The sequence below is a fragment of the Miniopterus natalensis genome, chromosome 19, assembly GCF_054644295.1.
Source record: "Miniopterus natalensis isolate mMinNat1 chromosome 19, mMinNat1.hap1, whole genome shotgun sequence".
NCBI classification, from domain to species: domain Eukaryota; kingdom Metazoa; phylum Chordata; class Mammalia; order Chiroptera; family Miniopteridae; genus Miniopterus; species Miniopterus natalensis.
Window position 1 is genome coordinate 4,894,325 of NC_142099.1, and position 7,167 is coordinate 4,901,491.

Genomic DNA, 7,167 nt, shown 5'->3' on the forward strand with positions numbered 1-7,167 from the left:
GGAACTTGGGGCTGATCCTATTAATCTTACTGCTATAAACCCTGTAAAATCGGGCACTGAGAAGGGTGACTGATTGCAGTGGCTCTATTGCCACAGGCAGGCTCAGTCAGCCCGCCTCTACTGTAGCACATTGCCCTCAGCTCTGGGATAAAGCCAGGGCCAGGGGATAGAAGAGCAAGCTGCTCCCACTTAGAAGGACCAGAAGTTATTACTGGAGCCTCAGCTCCTTGGTCTGGAGAAAGGCAGTTTACACAGAAGCAGGAGGCTGGATTTGCTCACTACCACACAGCTCTCCTGTTCAAAAAACCTATTGGGCTTTGGAGTTGGAAACTCAGAAGGCCTTGAGCACCCCCATCTAGCCACACAGGTCACTGCAGCTGCCCACTCTGCTCCCCACTCCTACTCCCTTCAGCACCTGGGGCTTGTGACCTTCCACCATGGGCAGAAGCCACGGCCCTGAGCCCATGGACACCTGGGCCCAGCTCTTGGCTTCCCTGCACTGACTACCTTCTCACCTGACCAGTTTTCTGGAGCTGCTTGCACCTGGAACTCCCTGCTGTTTTACGCAGAGTGCCTTCTGCCCTGTGCTGTTGGCAGCCCACTTCCTCCTTGCCAACCACCTACCTGCCCTGTGGCTGGGTGAGGGTGTGGACTGGCCTGGGAGCCTGCCTAGCAGAAAGGAATGCATGGAAGCTCGAAATAGAGTTGTTGCGTGGACCAACTAGGATGTTAGTAGATAAGTCTATCCCCCCTTCCAGAAGCCAGAGGAGAAAAACAGCCAAAGTTGTGAAGGAAAGGATGACCCTGCAGCTGAGGTCCTTCCCGGCAGGTCATCACCAGAACACAGGCTGGTGAGCACATGGGCACACGTTCTCATTTACACAGTGCTGACCCCGTGTCAGGCACCATTACGGGCATGGGTTACAGAAAGAATGGGACACAGTCCTTGCTCTCAAAGAACTCACAGTCCTAGGGGAAGGTGGGGCCTGCCTTCCTCCAGTGTGAGCTGAAAACCCAACTCTTTGCTTCCCTGCAGCAATGGGATGAGCTGATGCAAGCCTTGCTTAGGAATGGCTGGCCTGGAAGCTGAGCACTTGGGACTGGGCCCAGATAACCTGGACTCCACCCTGCAGTTGCCTCCGCAATCCATAGCTGATACCCTCATCCCTGGCACCTTGACCTGCCCCATCTCGAACCCCAGCTGCCCAAGCTACCTAAGTTAGCAAACAACCCCCACAGGCTGAGTGGAGTGAGTCACAGCCCTGGGTCCCTCACCAATCCTTGGTTCCCACACCCAGGAATTCAGGGCTCAAAATGCAGGTCTGGGTGCTTTAGGCCAGAGAGGAGACACAGGCCTCTACCAAGAGACACAGACAACCAGGAGACAGACTTCCAGAAAGAAATGCTAAAGAGGGCAACGTGTGGGACCAAACAGGAGCCCAAGGAGCCTGCCAGCGCTCACCATCTCACCATCTGTTGGGAGGGTCAGTTAGCCCCCAAGGAGCCAACCACGCCCCAGGGGTGGAATCACTCCTGGGAACTTTCCCTGTGACCTGTCCCGCTTTTCCTTCCCAGAAGGTTTTCTGGTTTACCCAGGGTCCCCAGACAGCCTCCTCTCCTCCCACCCCCAAACCTCCCTGGCTGCTCTCCCAGGAAGAGCCTGACTGGCAGAGTTGGGATGGGCCCCAGAGAAATGTGCTGCATGTCACAGCCTGTGCCAGGAGAGGGGCCTGCTCCACCCCCACCCCACCTCCCAGCGTGGGGTTCCCCCAAAGCTCCTCCCAGATGCACCCAGAAGGAGGGGCCAACCCTGCGTCTCCAGGGGGGAGTTCTGGTGGGGCTGACGCCTCTGCTTCTGACATTGCCCTTTTAAGAGCCCCCCCAAGGGGCGGGGGCGCTGCAGGCAGGTTCTTGTTGCAGAAAACCCGGACCGAGCTGCCATCCACCTGCGGAAAAGGAGGAGACCCAGCCACCCACCCTGCCAGGTCCCCGCCCTGCCCGGCAGAGGGAGGGGGTCCCAGGCACCTCTGATCCTGAGAAAGCCCCTTTTTCTGGAAGGGCAGCCCCTCTTCCGCTGCTCTGACCGGTGGCCTGCCGAGCCCCGCATTTTGGAGAGCTGGCCGGGCCCCTCGCCAGCAGACCTGCAGTCAGAGTGGCCTGGAAACGGACTTTCCCGGAGGCGTAAGAGGTCTGATCCTCCAGGGAGGCTGGTGGTTTGAAGCCGACGGAAGGAAAGAATTTAGCACCCGTTTAGAACAGCGTTCGATCTTTCCTCCTTCCATCTTCTCTGAGAAAAATAATTTTTCTTTCCTGTTGTGTGTGCCAAGCCGGCCCTTGCCTGCCGGTGCCCTGGACCTCTCCGCGCTCCCTGCGGCGCCCCTGGGTGCCCGCGCGGCCGGCTCTCCCGTCCCGTCCCTCCCCGCCCCGCCCCCCCCTCCGCGTACCTGCAGGCTCGCTCCCCACCTCCGAGCAGCGCCGCGCGCCCTGCCCCGGCTGGCGCGGCCGACCCCACTGGCTCTGTCCCCTCCAAGATAAACACGCAGCTTCTAGGCTCTGCTGCCTCCCCGACGTGCCAGGCTCCGCCCTCTCGGAGGGAAGGAGGACTGTTCCAGGCTGAGGGAGCAGCGGGAAGGCCTGAGCACTGGGGTCCAGAGGGAGGGGGAGGCGGGAGGGAGGCCAGAGAGGTGGGCAGGAGCCTCTCCCGGCTCCTCTGCGTTCTCTCGACCTCGGAGCCCAAATCCAGGAGCTCAGGAGATCATGCATCTCCGGCTCCAGCCCCCTAGCTCCCAACAGCCACGCTGAGCCTCTCCACCACCAGGATGGCAAACCCAAAAGTCCAAGTCTAACTTCTTATCTGATCCACTCTCCTCTGGGTGTTCAGGCACCCAAACCAAACTCCCAGGCGTCACCCTGGACCACCCCTTCCTCATCCCGGGTGGCCAGCCTCTCACAGTCCCACTGAGTCCCCACCTCACTCAGATCTGCCCCTTCTGCAGCCGGTTCCTCCTGGGCTGCTGCCCTAAGCGGCTCCTGCTGCCCCACCAGACACCTTACCCGGTGCCCAGAGTGTGGCTCGGACTCTCCCCTCGGCTGTCCGATAAACTGAGCAACTAAGATAGTGAAGGTGTTGCTTTGGGATTTGAGCTCATGGCTCAGCCCCAGGCTCCATCTCTTCCCCTCTGTGCTCGGGAGCCAAAAATGATCTCAGTGGAATCTTAGATGAGCTGTGCATCTGTATGGAACGCTGGCCTGTTGAGCCACCCTCGGCGAACAACGCTGGCACTGTGGGGCGAAACTACCACTGGGTTAAGGTATCCAACACCATCTTTTAATGAGCCTCAGAGAAAGTCTATGTAATTGGCTGGGATGTCAGGCCTAGGACTCGTGGCTGCAGCTGGCATTGCTGGGAATGCCATTCTGTGGTTCAAGCAAACGAATGCAGGGCTGTCCACAGGGGAGCCTAGAGACCCAACTGCCTCCCAGAGGGTGGCTCCAGGAATGGCGGGACACCTGGTCACTCGTCTATGCCATCCATCTATCCATCCATCTGACCAATATTTACTGAGTGCCTACTATGTGTCAGACACCATGCCGGGTGCTAGGATTCCAAGGCATACGTGTTGTCCCTGCTCCTGGACCTTACTGCTTGCTTGTGGATAAAGCAGATGTTAACCAAGTAAATGAAGAAATAAATACTTCATGTAAGTACAAATTGCTATACCTGCCATGAAGGAAACATTTAAGACTGCCAAGTTAACAGCTGGCAGGAAGCCAGGATGTCCAGAACAGAGTGAAGGGAGGGGTAAGAGTAAGAAGAGGCTGGGCCCCTCTTCTTGCTGGGCTTTGTGGACCAATATGAGGAAGTTGGCTTTTATTCAAGGTGCAACGGAGAAGCCCAGTGCAAGGTTTTCAGGAAGGGAGCAACATGCTCGGATTCTGACTTTACAAGGTTACTCTCTGGAGGACACCACGAGGGGTCCTCTAATCAGATAAATCCAGACTGTGGCACATTCAACAAGAAAACTAGCCTGGACTCTTCAACCAATCAATACCCAAAATCCAAAGAAAGAGAGACAGAGATAGATGATACCAGGAATCATGGCTGGTGTTCTGGGAGTGGGGGTGGCAGGGGTCGTGTGGGATGTGGGAGAGGGTCTGATTCTGACTCTTAGGAGCTGCACCCTGAGGGCAGAGGGTTGAGGTGCCAGGATGTTTAACCTCACTTTCACTTCGTTCTCCACAAATTCTGTGAGAACTCACAGTGTCAAAAATTATCAAAGCTAGGTGGAAGGTCGCTGGGGATGCATCACACCATTTTGGCAATTCTTCTGAATCTTGACATTTTCCAAGATAAAAAATCTGGGGAGGTTTTTTTAAAATCTAAAAAATACTTATTAAAGATTACTTTGGCTCTTGGGTGAAGACTGGTTTGAAGGGGAAGCAACCACAAGAAGAATCCATAGGACTCTGAGTGCCTTTTCTGTGCCAGGCATGGGGTGGGCGGTTGAAAAATGGCGGTGCCCACCCTCAAGGAGCAACCCCTCCAGTTGCAAAGAAAAGTGGAGAAAATGGACTGGGCATTCAAGGCCTGCCTCTTCTGCTGGTTCCTGGTCACCTTCCATTCCATTCTACCCCATAGTCCCAGAGCGACAGTGTCTGGAGCTCCACCTGGCTGGGCTCACCCCTGCCCATCTCCGTGCCTTTTATAAAGTAGCACTGAGACCAGAAACAGGATCAGGCACCATGGGGCTATCCCAACAGGTCACTTTCCTCCCAGAACCTCCACGGTCAACTGGAAGGCTTGGCCTAGAAGAGCAGTAAATTCCCTTTGAACACGTTCCAGGATCTTGCTGCACCTTGGTTTTCTCCTATGTAGGAGGGAGGTCTAAAAGGTCCTTACAGCTGGAAAGTTCCATGAAGTAGACCGCCCTTCCCCTCGGGGTCAAGGAGAACACCGCCAGGGCAAGCCCTGGTTTGAGACTGTGATGCATAGATTTGGAAGTTTCCTTCCTGCTTCTGAGAAGTAGAAATAGCTGAGGAGGTGAGAGTGGATTGGGGAGGCAGCTCTGTCCTGTGCCCCTGGGGACAGGGTGGGGAGTGGATTAAGGACTATTTGCCAAGCGTGCTTGGAGATGAAGGGAGGGGTTCCTTGCATCCCTCAACCTGTCTGCCCTTTGGCAGGAAGGCCACTCACCTGCAGGGGCCCCGCCTGCCCCATGCCTCCCATGGCAACCCCTGCCTCCGTGCTAGGCTCCAGAGCAACGTCCCATGATCCAGAGCCAAGGCTGCTGCTCTCTCCTACCCAGAAGCTCATTTCAGTACAAAAGGAGAGAGATGAATGGAGAGCCGCAGTTTCTCCATGAGTTGGCTTGAGCCTTCAGCAGAAATGAGTCTCATTACCCAACCTCGATGCAAAGGATAATTAACAGATGGTATAATTTCTGAGCTTTCTCCGCACCACATGGCTATTAGGTGAAGAGCAAAATGCCTACGCAGCCCCAAGATCCTCCCAAACCACAAAGTCAAAGGAAGTCCAGAAGGGCAGAGCCACCTCTCTGTCTCTGGAGCTGCCCTTGGCCTTGACTAGAAGAAGAAAACTCATCTTGATAAAAGGGGAGGGGATTCCCCTAAGCCATGGGTCCTCCACCCTTCTTCCTTCACCCTTGCCAGGAATGTAGACTAACCCTTACCCTTCTTGCTGTCCCTAAGGCCCATCTCCTTTGTTTTCCCCTGGGGAGAAGGGAGTGTCTGGTTCAAAATGGGTTCCTCCAGACCCTCAGGTTCCACAGGGTGGCCCATCTGTTTTATATTTGGAGCTTCTACTTCATACTTTATTGGGGGGGGCGGGGGGAAGGACTCTGCTGCTAAATAAACTTTTGAAAACCACTGACCTTATCCAAACCCCTCATTTTACAAAAGGGAAATTCAGGCACAGGAATTGGCCCAAGGCCACACAGCTAGAGGGTGGTGGGGCTGGACTGAAGCCCTGGCCTCCTCCCCAAGCCAGCCCTTATAGCAACCAGGCCCCTTGCTGCTCACCCAGTTGGCCCTGCAGTCCCTGGATGGTGGCCCTGGTTGGGGTATAAGAGAGGGGATCCCCTCCTAGAGCCCCCTTGCCTGCCTCTTCTTCATGGTCAGCTTCCACACTGGGACGTCCCCCCCGGGACTCCTGGAATCCCCCACCCCTTTCAAGTGGAAGGTCCAGTCCACAGGCCTGCAGGTGAAGAGGCTCAGGAGCCCTGTGTGCTGGGCAGGGCTGTGTGCTCCTCACCAAGCTGTGGGTAGGAGGGGAGTGACAGCTGGATGTTGATGGTGAAGGAAGGAGGGGCAAGAGGTCATCTCCCCAGACAGAGGCCCTGTGGGCAGTGAAAGGCAGTGGTCTAGGACCGGGATCCTGTTAAAAGCTCGGCTCCACCCTTAGCCAGCCTCCTGACCCTGTGCAACTTGCACCCTCTCTGGGGTTCAGAACTGACGATATCACCCTGTTTATACCATCTGGCGTCTGCCCCCACACTCCCAGCTCACCTCCCCCAGAAAAGCCCAGGTGGTGCTCAGCGGGGGGGGGGGGGGGTACCCCAAAGGGCAGCTTGGTGAGACCACGGCTTGATGAGGGGAGGGGCTCGGGACCACGTTGTGCGTTCCCAGGGAGGTGGGGTGTCCCTGGGAGATGGAGGAGGCTTTGTACTGTTGAGAAAGGCCATTTTAGCTCAGCCTGACCCTAGACCTGTGGGAGGGGACGGCGTCGAGGGCTCTCAGCAGCCAGAGGCAGTCAGCAGTTATAGATGGTGTGAGGTGGGCACTTGGCTTTTGAGAGCCCTTCAAAATGTTTTGAAAATCTCTAAGCATACTTAGCGTGGGGCCACTGTTTTATCATTTGCGGTCTGGTGGTTAACTCCTCTCTAGGCGGAGGTAGGGATCCGGGATGGGGGTTCTGGACGAGGAGACTCCTAGAGCATCCGTGCGGGGGCGGGCGCTGGGTGGGGCCCACCTCGCCGGTGCGGCTGGCGTCGCCGCTTTAAGGCGGCGGCGGCGCGAGCAGGTCTATGGTAATGAGCCGCCGCGCCGCAGACCTCGCCGGCCCGCCGGGGAGGCGCGGGAGCGTGGGGCTGGGCCCGGGGCCGCGGCGACAGCGGCGGCCGCGGCGGGGACGCGAGGCGCGGGCGGGCG